Source organism: Schistosoma mansoni, chromosome 1 (genome assembly GCF_000237925.1).
Source record: "Schistosoma mansoni strain Puerto Rico chromosome 1, complete genome".
Lineage (NCBI taxonomy): Eukaryota > Metazoa > Platyhelminthes > Trematoda > Strigeidida > Schistosomatidae > Schistosoma > Schistosoma mansoni.
In genome coordinates this window covers 25,220,675-25,234,489 of record NC_031495.1, presented here as the reverse complement: position 1 = coordinate 25,234,489, position 13,815 = coordinate 25,220,675, and positions in this window count along the sequence as shown.

The window sequence follows — 13,815 nt, the reverse complement described above, 5'->3', positions numbered from 1 at the left end:
TGTGTAGGAGTATTTTACGAGCTGCGTTGTTCGTCGACTGTCATTCTGGCAAGTAAAAACATTAGATCATGGACTTTTTCCCTTCAGAACAGTTAACCTTAATAGGATACTGAGAACCTCAAGTATTCGTAGTTTGTATCTAAGTAAACCTCAGCTATACTTAGTAATAATTGCTTAGTTTTAAATATTCGTCTACCTAAGTATTTGCCAAACTAACTGATTTTTATTACATGTAGAGCGGAAGATAGTTTTTGACGTATTTATCGAAACGATCTGCAGTTGCAGGAAAGTGCACACGCAAAACGTCGTACCATGGTAAAAACAAAGCATTTAAAAACATGTCTAATATGAATTAGACTAAGTCCAAGAATGTGAACTGCTCTGGTAGCTATGGTGTACCAAGTTGGGCGAAATCCAAGGACTTTTTAAGAAAATAAAGCCTTCGGATGGAAAGTAATTAAATACTTACGATGTAAGGTTTTAGACAGTCGCTCATATTACGAATGATTCTAAAGATGTCAAAAAATAAAAGCCATATATCTTATGCGTTACTTGATTAAATCACTTGTTTAAGTGTGCCACATTATATAAGGATTTAGCGCCATAATAGCAAGGTTAACCATGGAAAACATCCTGGAAGCTCCTAAGAACCAACCAATAAAGCTTACTTGAATATGATTTCATCCAAAAGAGCTATAATCGAAGTACTAAATTAATTAACGCCCCAAATGTATTGATAAGTTACGATGTGTAAGGTGTTCTAAGGGTTAAAATAAAAAAATCATTAATACAGAGATGAGACTATAATTCACGGACAACCGAGCAACCTTAAAATGGCCCTGAGAACGTCCACTCACTAGCAGAGTGAATGACGGTTATAAAGCAGTGTAGGGAATTGTGATTTACAATTGATAGTTAGGAATATGTATTCGGCGATTTGACATCAGCTATAATGCCGAATGAGTGAATGAATTTTGCGCTAAAATATAAGATCTGTTATCTCAAATCTGATTGATTTGTCCCCAAATTATAGTCTCGTCAATCACGAACATGAGCGTTTAAAAGCAATGTAGGGTTTACAGATTTAAGCATACATATAAAAAAAAATTTGAGGTTTACGACTTACAATAGTAAAACCGGCGACAACTATTTCCCTACCAAGTGTTGTAATCTATAAATAGGAATACAGCACATAACATAAGCTGACAGGTCAACCGATATGTAAAATACAGCGGCACGGTAAAAAAAAGTCAGGAACGTTTATACTAACCGCTTAAAGATAGGTCGAACAAAGCATCTGATTTATCCGATATAGCGTTGATTCATTCAAACTGACCCCAGAAAGCTTGATAAGTATCTTCATCAAACTTTCCACCAAACTAGATAGAAATACTAATTTCATCGTTACATATGATAAGAATTTGAAATCATTGAATGAAGGAAAAGCATAACCTCTTTACTAGTATGAGCATCAAATGGCTTAAAAATCATTTGTCGTATCTTGAAGCGATATTCTGACATGCGTCAGGGTTAGAAACGTGAGATACAACAAAATTTAAGTTTTCGTTCAAAGACAAAAATACTTTCGGAAAAACTTCTTATGCTGGTTAGAACAATTATCCTGATCATTGAGTTTTTCGAGCTTAACGGAGTAGACTCTATTGGTAGGCTCATGTGAGAGTATGTGAGAAAATGATGAAACTATTCCATTATTGTCTTTCTGTACCTATCATTTCTTTTGCTCAATGTGTCTACTCATAGTCTTTTTCTCTTCTGTATTATTGCAATTGTTCTTATAATCTCGACAATTTTTGAAGTGTGACGGATTGATAGACATAGTTGTAATTTTTTGGCTACTAAACCTTTCACAGGGTAAATGTTTTATTTCTCATTTGCAAGGAAACTCCATTGTTTTGACCAGTTAAAAGTTCACTTTGAGAATGTAAGTTCAGTAGAAATGTCACTGTGCTCTAGCCAAATCATCAGGTAGTCAGGCTAATGAATATCGAACAGTATACCGATCCTCGTCAAGGTCAGGGACATGCAACTCACAGAAGTTACTTGCACATCATGAACTGGCCCATGCAGCAGTGGTTGCACTCTGTCCCTTGTGTCATTTCTTATTCATATATATTTTCAATAACGTCGTTTGTGTTGTACCTACTTTTGTGCTTCAATTTGCTGAAGCAATATTCCAAAGCAATTACTGCAGTGTTATAGTAGTCTCAGTGTAATGGAGTTGTCTAGACTGTTTCAAAATTTGTATTTAATTAATTTAGATATTGCTGCAGCCACTCATCTGAAGTTTCCAGCAACTGTAACACAGTGCATGGTGTTCCAATTCAGGATCCTGCGTACTGTATGTGGCTTTACAGGTGAAAGGTTTTACTGGTTCACTAGGTGATCTATTATATTATATTTATTATACTGGTTCTATATATCACATCGAAAAATATTGCTCTTGCACATGTTTCTAAAATAAGGTAACAAGCTGGTATTCTATATAGTAGGATATTAAATGGGCCGAGGTCGTCATTGATTGCAGAAGTGAGAAGGCCAAATACTGAAGGAGCTAGTTATCCTATGTAAGACTGCGGAGACCGAAATGACGTTTTTATTTGATTAGATTATAGAGTTGAGATTCTCAAGGAAGTTGTTTTCAAGAGATAGCTAATGTAACAGCTTTAACTGGGTGAATAACATTTGGTCGAAAACATGTCGGCAATCTCAAAACATCATAGCTCAAGTAGTTATTCACTTCCTTGCTTCGCATAAGTACTACATTTCCTATTCTTCCACACTGAATGTTGAAAGTTTTGAGCGTTTGAAGTTAGAACCTTGAGCCTTTAGCTCTTCTGTCACACGATCGGAATAAGACCTACTGCAAACACTAGTGTGACTTCTCGCACATCCAGAATGAGAACTAGCTACAAATAATAAATACATAAGTAAAGGTAGGTCATTTTCACCATGTAAGGGTAAAGCTAGGAAATTAAGAAAGAAACGTCGGTATTTAATAAATTGATATCACAATTTAAGAAGTCTCAAATAGTGCACAATCGGGCGACGTATGGAACGAGATCTATAAAACTTATCACAATCTTTTGGCAGTCACAATGATCACATTTCCGTTCCATAGGTTCAGTATTAAGGTTGATGGATACTAGTTTGAGAGTCGAAGTATTGTGGAACACGTATATGATTAAAATACTGAACATAAACTATGATTCACATTCTTTTATATCAGCAAGTTAGGTTTAAGTGCACTTTAGGAACAGAACAACAGGTCTGCTTCCCAATGATTTAACTAACCTTAAAGTATTGCTATTGTTTTGTCAATCTAATTTGTTTCTTATTTTGAATCTGTAATCTGTCAATATATGAACAGGCTTTCTATCTGAAAGTGCACACATTATAATAAATCAAGCCGTGTGTCTAACTTATTCGACTAGCCAATTATCCGAGCTTTCGCTAAGCAAATTATAACAGGTTAATGATTGCCTAAATTGACATACGATTTGTTTTTGGTATGCGTTTGGTGTACGCACATTGGCTTCATGAGTCGTCTTTGAAAGTTTCCACTCTGAGCAGTACTACCCGTGTTCTTAAGCATGCACCACATTCCACGTAATTATGCGAAATTCACCTCCGATTCTTGACTTTTTGAATTACTTGGTGGATGTCACTCAAACTGTTCCGCCCCGAAGAAATATCTCTAAGACCTGAGAAAACTAGTCATCGGGCTGGAACATTTCTACTTCAAACAACAAATCAATGAACATTAAACAATGTATAAGACACCGTCAAGGTCAATGATGACTACTATCAGTCAATCACCTGTGTGCCACTATCAGGTATTTGAAGAGCCGTCTCACTTTGCATTTCACGTATCCATTCCTATCGATACGTTCCGCTTCAGAAGTAATCTTATTCATTCCAGACAGCCACTAAAGCATTTAACTTATCCGGTTAGGACGATAAGATAATTCAGTTTGAGTATTGGCCTCAAGGTGCGTCTTCAACACAAGCTGAGTCACACCACTGCCGTTCAAATTCAGTAGGTTCAGCCTCCAGACAGGTCACATAAATTGTTTATCAACACTTGGAATACAGAGAACTTCAGGCTCTACAAACGGCTCTCCTCCAGTAATTGCTGTTTTTACCCTATATGTATGGTTTTCGCTTTTTGCCTTCATCTTTTTTCCCGTGTTATTAGAAAACTTTTGAGTTACGACTGAATATTATGAAAAATGTATCTTCGGGTTGTCGACACTCAGTAGGATGAGCGAAATGTGTGATGAAAGGACGTCTGCACTCGGACATTTAAAAAAAACATGGTAGACGAAAATGTGTGTAGTTATCCCAAAGAGGTACTCAGACGCAGTGAGCTTGTTATTAGAATCTTGTGCAATGGTGAACGTTTCTAAAAAGTGTATGTTTACGCTCGAATGCACTCGTCTCCATCGAAATAAATCTGGCTATGCCTACTCTGTTGACTGATACGTCAATGCATAGCAGGCTAGAGCGAGAGTATAATTGGGTATTCTTTCGAACAAAAGAGACGATGTCCGCTTGAAAATATGTACGTAGTAAGTAAGAACCCATTAAAGGAATATATTGAAGCGTTCGCTGTCTGTTTTTCACTTTTTCAATAGCTTAGGTCAAGAAAATGTACTCATTACTTAAACGAGGCTAGGTCTGTTTCTAGAAGGACATGTAAAGAAAGCATTCAACCTACAAGTGAAATAGGTTAAAAACCACAAAACAGGCCTAGAATAAAAATGTGGAAAACTTGACTACGAAATCTACAAATTGGTAGACGCTGAAAGAACTCATATGCAAAAATGAAAAGAAACAGCCCTATTCATTAGAAATACTAATATCAGAATCCTCGAAATATTCGTGCCTTTACCTCATGTGAGTCTGGACAATGGTTAGGAGAAAAGCTCGTTTAAATGATATGGGATGAAGAAATCGCCCTCATTCGTGCGGAAAACAGAAGACAGAGGTAGGAGATTGTATTCTAGCATAATGTGGAGATGTCGGTAATACATCCCTGTGAGAGACTCCTGTGCCAAGACTCAGGTATTCTCAGACGACTTAAGTTATCTACATATTAAACAGATACAATTTCCTCAGTTGAAAATTAATACCACAACCACACCAGGTAAATTGTGACCAATGAGAGACTCGATATCTTCTGTCTGCTTAATAAACTAGATGTAAGTCTATCGGACCCAGGAGAGGGCATTACGAGTCATCAAGGAGACTTAATTGTGAGTCTTTCAAGGACATTTTGTTCTGCCCGTAATTCAATTAACGTTATTCATATCTCACAAACTTTATGGCCACTCGACAAACTTGACGTGGTCCTGATCTTGACGTGTACTTGATCTATCCAGAAAGGATAGAATAACACTTAGTTTTGGTTCGTTCGGTAATTTTCTTATATTTCTTATCGATTTGTCTATTTATTGTAATTTAGATAGATTATTGTGAGAACAATTATTGGTTGAATAACTGAGTGGTAATATTTGTTTAGGTAAAATTGCACATTTGTATTTATGATAAAACTTAGAACCGCTGTTTCCCCAATCACCTTTTTCTTATTTCGATTGTGGTTCACGCGTCTCTACGCGATTAGTTATTTTTCAGTCAAACGTTGTTAGGATTTTAAAATTGGTAAATAAACAAAGCAGAGTCCTCCAAAGTCAAAGCGATTTAATGTGATGGGCGTTTTATGTTGTGATTGTCGGGTTTCTTTATAGATCGCACTTTACAATCTGACTATTTCCACTTATCTTATCAGGTAGTCCTTCAATCAGTTATTGGTGCACCAAATACTATTCACTGACTTCTACTTTTAACGAAAACACCTTTTATCAAATCTGTCAAACTGCTAAGAGCGATCATTTAGACCTCTCACGTATTTCATTTATCCACCCTCTAAATAAAACTGCCAAATATTGCTGAAATTCAAGATGTCGGTGTTCTGTGATCTTTATTGATCAAATCCTTGTTAGGATGAGACATAAAAGAGTATGTTCGGACAAGATAGCTCAAAGTCAATAAAGATAGTAGAGAAGGTCTATAGGAGAATTATATTTTGTTTTACGCAGAAGCACTAAGCGGCTAGAAAAAGAAATACAATAAATAGACAAATCGATAAGAAATATAAGAAAATTACCGAACGAACCAAAACTAAGTGTTATTCTATCCTTTCTGGATAGATCAAGTACACGTCAAGATCAAGACCACGTCAAGTTTGTCGAGTGGCCATAAAGTTTGTGAGATATGAATAACGTTAATTGAATTACGGGCAGAACAAAATGTCCTTGAAAGACTCACAATTAAGTCTCCTTGATGACTCGTAATGCCCTCTCCTGGGTCCGATAGACTTACATCTAGTTTATTAAGCAGACAGAAGATATCGAGTCTCTCATTGGTCACAATTTACCTGGTGTGGTTGTGGTATTAATTTTCAACTGAGGAAATTGTATCTGTTTAATATGTAGATAACTTAAGTCGTCTGAGAGTACCTGAGTCTTGGCACAGGAGTCTCTCACAGGGATGTATTACCGACATCTCCACATTATGCTAGAATACAATCTCCTACCTCTGTCTTCTGTTTTCCGCACGAATGAGGGCGATTTCTTCATCCCATATCATTTAAACGAGCTTTTCTCCTAACCATTGTCCAGACTCACATGAGGTAAAGGCACGAATATTTCGAGGATTCTGATATTAGTATTTCTAATGAATAGGGCTGTTTCTTTTCATTTTTGCATATGAGTTCTTTCAGCGTCTACCAATTTGTAGATTTCGTAGTCAAGTTTTCCACATTTTTATTCTAGGCCTGTTTTGTGGTTTTTAACCTATTTCACTTGTAGGTTGAATGCTTTCTTTACATGTCCTTCTAGAAACAGACCTAGCCTCGTTTAAGTAATGAGTACATTTTCTTGACCTAAGCTATTGAAAAAGTGAAAAACAGACAGCGAACGCTTCAATATATTCCTTTAATGGGTTCTTACTTACTACGTACATATTTTCAAGCGGACATCGTCTCTTTTGTTCGAAAGAATACCCAATTATACTCTCGCTCTAGCCTGCTATGCATTGACGTATCAGTCAACAGAGTAGGCATAGCCAGATTTATTTCGATGGAGACGAGTGCATTCGAGCGTAAACATACACTTTTTAGAAACGTTCACCATTGCACAAGATTCTAATAACAAGCTCACTGCGTCTGAGTACCTCTTTGGGATAACTACACACATTTTCGTCTACCATGTTTTTTTTAAATGTCCGAGTGCAGACGTCCTTTCATCACACATTTCGCTCATCCTACTGAGTGTCGACAACCCGAAGATACATTTTTCATAATATTCAGTCGTAACTCAAAAGTTTTCTAATAACACGGGAAAAAAGATGAAGGCAAAAAGCGAAAACCATACATATAGGGTAAAAACAGCAATTACTGGAGGAGAGCCGTTTGTAGAGCCTGAAGTTCTCTGTATTCCAAGTGTTGATAAACAATTTATGTGACCTGTCTGGAGGCTGAACCTACTGAATTTGAACGGCAGTGGTGTGACTCAGCTTGTGTTGAAGACGCACCTTGAGGCCAATACTCAAACTGAATTATCTTATCGTCCTAACCGGATAAGTTAAATGCTTTAGTGGCTGTCTGGAATGAATAAGATTACTTCTGAAGCGGAACGTATCGATAGGAATGGATACGTGAAATGCAAAGTGAGACGGCTCTTCAAATACCTGATAGTGGCACACAGGTGATTGACTGATAGTAGTCATCATTGACCTTGACGGTGTCTTATACATTGTTTAATGTTCATTGATTTGTTGTTTGAAGTAGAAATGTTCCAGCCCGATGACTAGTTTTCTCAGGTCTTAGAGATATTTCTTCGGGGCGGAACAGTTTGAGTGACATCCACCAAGTAATTCAAAAAGTCAAGAATCGGAGGTGAATTTCGCATAATTACGTGGAATGTGGTGCATGCTTAAGAACACGGGTAGTACTGCTCAGAGTGGAAACTTTCAAAGACGACTCATGAAGCCAATGTGCGTACACCAAACGCATACCAAAAACAAATCGTATGTCAATTTAGGCAATCATTAACCTGTTATAATTTGCTTAGCGAAAGCTCGGATAATTGGCTAGTCGAATAAGTTAGACACACGGCTTGATTTATTATAATGTGTGCACTTTCAGATAGAAAGCCTGTTCATATATTGACAGATTACAGATTCAAAATAAGAAACAAATTAGATTGACAAAACAATAGCAATACTTTAAGGTTAGTTAAATCATTGGGAAGCAGACCTGTTGTTCTGTTCCTAAAGTGCACTTAAACCTAACTTGCTGATATAAAAGAATGTGAATCATAGTTTATGTTCAGTATTTTAATCATATACGTGTTCCACAATACTTCGACTCTCAAACTAGTATCCATCAACCTTAATACTGAACCTATGGAACGGAAATGTGATCATTGTGACTGCCAAAAGATTGTGATAAGTTTTATAGATCTCGTTCCATACGTCGCCCGATTGTGCACTATTTGAGACTTCTTAAATTGTGATATCAATTTATTAAATACCGACGTTTCTTTCTTAATTTCCTAGCTTTACCCTTACATGGTGAAAATGACCTACCTTTACTTATGTATTTATTATTTGTAGCTAGTTCTCATTCTGGATGTGCGAGAAGTCACACTAGTGTTTGCAGTAGGTCTTATTCCGATCGTGTGACAGAAGAGCTAAAGGCTCAAGGTTCTAACTTCAAACGCTCAAAACTTTCAACATTCAGTGTGGAAGAATAGGAAATGTAGTACTTATGCGAAGCAAGGAAGTGAATAACTACTTGAGCTATGATGTTTTGAGATTGCCGACATGTTTTCGACCAAATGTTATTCACCCAGTTAAAGCTGTTACATTAGCTATCTCTTGAAAACAACTTCCTTGAGAATCTCAACTCTATAATCTAATCAAATAAAAACGTCATTTCGGTCTCCGCAGTCTTACATAGGATAACTAGCTCCTTCAGTATTTGGCCTTCTCACTTCTGCAATCAATGACGACCTCGGCCCATTTAATATCCTACTATATAGAATACCAGCTTGTTACCTTATTTTAGAAACATGTGCAAGAGCAATATTTTTCGATGTGATATATAGAACCAGTATAATAAATATAATATAATAGATCACCTAGTGAACCAGTAAAACCTTTCACCTGTAAAGCCACATACAGTACGCAGGATCCTGAATTGGAACACCATGCACTGTGTTACAGTTGCTGGAAACTTCAGATGAGTGGCTGCAGCAATATCTAAATTAATTAAATACAAATTTTGAAACAGTCTAGACAACTCCATTACACTGAGACTACTATAACACTGCAGTAATTGCTTTGGAATATTGCTTCAGCAAATTGAAGCACAAAAGTAGGTACAACACAAACGACGTTATTGAAAATATATATGAATAAGAAATGACACAAGGGACAGAGTGCAACCACTGCTGCATGGGCCAGTTCATGATGTGCAAGTAACTTCTGTGAGTTGCATGTCCCTGACCTTGACGAGGATCGGTATACTGTTCGATATTCATTAGCCTGACTACCTGATGATTTGGCTAGAGCACAGTGACATTTCTACTGAACTTACATTCTCAAAGTGAACTTTTAACTGGTCAAAACAATGGAGTTTCCTTGCAAATGAGAAATAAAACATTTACCCTGTGAAAGGTTTAGTAGCCAAAAAATTACAACTATGTCTATCAATCCGTCACACTTCAAAAATTGTCGAGATTATAAGAACAATTGCAATAATACAGAAGAGAAAAAGACTATGAGTAGACACATTGAGCAAAAGAAATGATAGGTACAGAAAGACAATAATGGAATAGTTTCATCATTTTCTCACATACTCTCACATGAGCCTACCAATAGAGTCTACTCCGTTAAGCTCGAAAAACTCAATGATCAGGATAATTGTTCTAACCAGCATAAGAAGTTTTTCCGAAAGTATTTTTGTCTTTGAACGAAAACTTAAATTTTGTTGTATCTCACGTTTCTAACCCTGACGCATGTCAGAATATCGCTTCAAGATACGACAAATGATTTTTAAGCCATTTGATGCTCATACTAGTAAAGAGGTTATGCTTTTCCTTCATTCAATGATTTCAAATTCTTATCATATGTAACGATGAAATTAGTATTTCTATCTAGTTTGGTGGAAAGTTTGATGAAGATACTTATCAAGCTTTCTGGGGTCAGTTTGAATGAATCAACGCTATATCGGATAAATCAGATGCTTTGTTCGACCTATCTTTAAGCGGTTAGTATAAACGTTCCTGACTTTTTTTTACCGTGCCGCTGTATTTTACATATCGGTTGACCTGTCAGCTTATGTTATGTGCTGTATTCCTATTTATAGATTACAACACTTGGTAGGGAAATAGTTGTCGCCGGTTTTACTATTGTAAGTCGTAAACCTCAAATTTTTTTTTATATGTATGCTTAAATCTGTAAACCCTACATTGCTTTTAAACGCTCATGTTCGTGATTGACGAGACTATAATTTGGGGACAAATCAATCAGATTTGAGATAACAGATCTTATATTTTAGCGCAAAATTCATTCACTCATTCGGCATTATAGCTGATGTCAAATCGCCGAATACATATTCCTAACTATCAATTGTAAATCACAATTCCCTACACTGCTTTATAACCGTCATTCACTCTGCTAGTGAGTGGACGTTCTCAGGGCCATTTTAAGGTTGCTCGGTTGTCTGTGAATTATAGTCTCATCTCTGTATTAATGATTTTTTTATTTTAACCCTTAGAACACCTTACACATCGTAACTTATCAATACATTTGGGGCGTTAATTAATTTAGTACTTCGATTATAGCTCTTTTGGATGAAATCATATTCAAGTAAGCTTTATTGGTTGGTTCTTAGGAGCTTCCAGGATGTTTTCCATGGTTAACCTTGTTATTATGGCGCTAAATCCTTATATAATGTGGCACACTTAAACAAGTGATTTAATCAAGTAACGCATAAGATATATGGCTTTTATTTTTTGACATCTTTAGAATCATTCGTAATATGAGCGACTGTCTAAAACCTTACATCGTAAGTATTTAATTACTTTCCATCCGAAGGCTTTATTTTCTTAAAAAGTCCTTGGATTTCGCCCAACTTGGTACACCATAGCTACCAGAGCAGTTCACATTCTTGGACTTAGTCTAATTCATATTAGACATGTTTTTAAATGCTTTGTTTTTACCATGGTACGACGTTTTGCGTGTGCACTTTCCTGCAACTGCAGATCGTTTCGATAAATACGTCAAAAACTATCTTCCGCTCTACATGTAATAAAAATCAGTTAGTTTGGCAAATACTTAGGTAGACGAATATTTAAAACTAAGCAATTATTACTAAGTATAGCTGAGGTTTACTTAGATACAAACTACGAATACTTGAGGTTCTCAGTATCCTATTAAGGTTAACTGTTCTGAAGGGAAAAAGTCCATGATCTAATGTTTTTACTTGCCAGAATGACAGTCGACGAACAACGCAGCTCGTAAAATACTCCTACACAATGCCAGCTGAGGAAGGACGTATAGGTCGAAAATCCACGGTCTATAAATGTAATCGGTAACTATCTAGCTTTATACATGGTTTGTTTTTAGGAAGCAAGCTCGCAGCGTACTCAAAGGCGAAAAGGTACTTCATCGATCAACAAGAAAACAAGTTGTAGAAGTAATTACTCCACCTATCTCTGCAAGGCTAAGAAGTGCTGATACACAACAAGCATTTGTCAAAACAAATGTCAAATTGGATACCCTCCTAGTGAAAACGAAAGATCGTAAATCTGTTGCTCGTGTGAATCAAATAAAGGAGAACGGTTCATATCTTGATTTAATAGCCGAAAGTAATGGAATGTCCGATGTATTGAACAACAATAATTCGTCCACTAGTTCTTCACGGAATGGAACAGAAGATAAAGTCCCAGAAACTCCTGTTCTTCAACCCATGACAGGCTTACGTTTTTGTAGCACCATGTAGCAATATTCATGTTTTCTGTTCAGCTTTTTGATATTTGTATTTTATTTTTGAAAAAACATAATATTTGTGAGTATTTGTTAATGTGTATAACCTCGATAAGTACTTAGGTCAGGGTCTGAAATTCCACCGTAGTGTTTCCACTAACTCTCCGACAAAAGATGTAGGTTGTAGCGATTCGCGGACCAAATCTTGAATGCTCATCAGAAAATATCACAAATCGATCCTCGTTGAGCATAATATTTTGTAAGTTTTCGAATGCGCTCAGGATATTAAAGTAGATCACAGCTTGAATAAGAATATATGCTAAGAGAAAATTACGCAGAACTAAATTTTAAAAAAAACTTTGAATCCATTCTCGACTACAATTTACATCCTCAGCAAATTATATTTTCCCGACCGGTAACAAGTACAATATGCAAACAATACTTTGCATGACTAAAAGCTTTGTCAGAATGTAGTTTATTACAATTTGAAGGTAACTGTTATCAACAGTCTGTCAAAATCTTGAGTTTTGCTCAAGGTGAGTATATGACTGACTTTTGAGCCCTATATAAAAGTGTTCATGTTATTTCTACTTAGAATTAAGAGGAATATGTTTTTACCCAATGTACTGTATTAAGAAACCCGCGTTTCATCAGTTCTTCAATCCAGGAATTGTGTGCCATGTTTTGTGAAGTCGATCAGAACACGTGTACAGGTATAGTTAGGTAACAATTATATATACTGTGCATAATGAAAAGGAAAGTTATGTAGACAGTGGCGCATCGGCAAGTTCCAAATTCCTGAATTTCTCTGCATCGTAAAATCCAGCCTTTACGACACGTCCAGCAAAAAATCGGCCATTCAGATCAAGTACCGCTATAAAAACAAACCAGCGGAGATGAATATTAAATAAAGCAGAAATCATATGAAAATAGAGAAAAAGGTACAAATGAGAACCACGGAACTTTATGCTGAACAATTCTGCACAAGTAGGAGCTGTCGCATAGCAGTAATGTAATTCGCTTTTAAGCTAGTAGTTTGTAGGTCCGGATGCATCCTCATTGGCCCACACAAGTGTAGTTTAGGACTGAATGTGTGGGCCTGTCCTTGATTTAAAAATTTGGATTATATCAGAAGCTGTATTTCTTTTCGAAAACGCAGGTTGCTGTTGTCTTAAACTGGTATAACTTAAACTCCTGTTTATAAATAGGCAGTTATTCACGGGTTAATTTCAGTTAGAGAACTACTGCAAATCAAAATAACATGGACAGCTATTTTGTCGGAGTTTCGAATCCGTCAGTAGTGTGCTTTCAGCACTACGGAGTATTGATTCCGTGAAGTCAAGACTTTTCAGAGACAGCCTAAGATGTAAAAGTTGAGTTAGCATCTAGTGATTTGAACTTCCAACTTCAGTTAATTTGTGATGTTCCGCGCCCCTCACCGGCTGCTGTCGGTGATATTTGTGTCATCCCGACTCGGTTAGACTCCACTGATCACAGCTGTCACTGGAGCTCCAGGAACCAAGCGCATCACAGAAAAGTCTGAAACAGCTTTTCAGTGCTTTCCTTTTTTTCCCAATAGTAATGCGACTGAAACTAATCTATGATGTTAAATTTGGAACCCAATGATCTCTGCAAATCCAGTGATAGTCTGTCACTTATATACATTTAATTGCGCCAAAGAAATTCGTGCATAAACTCCATTGTACAACGAAATTTTTGTTGATGTCATAACAACCGGAG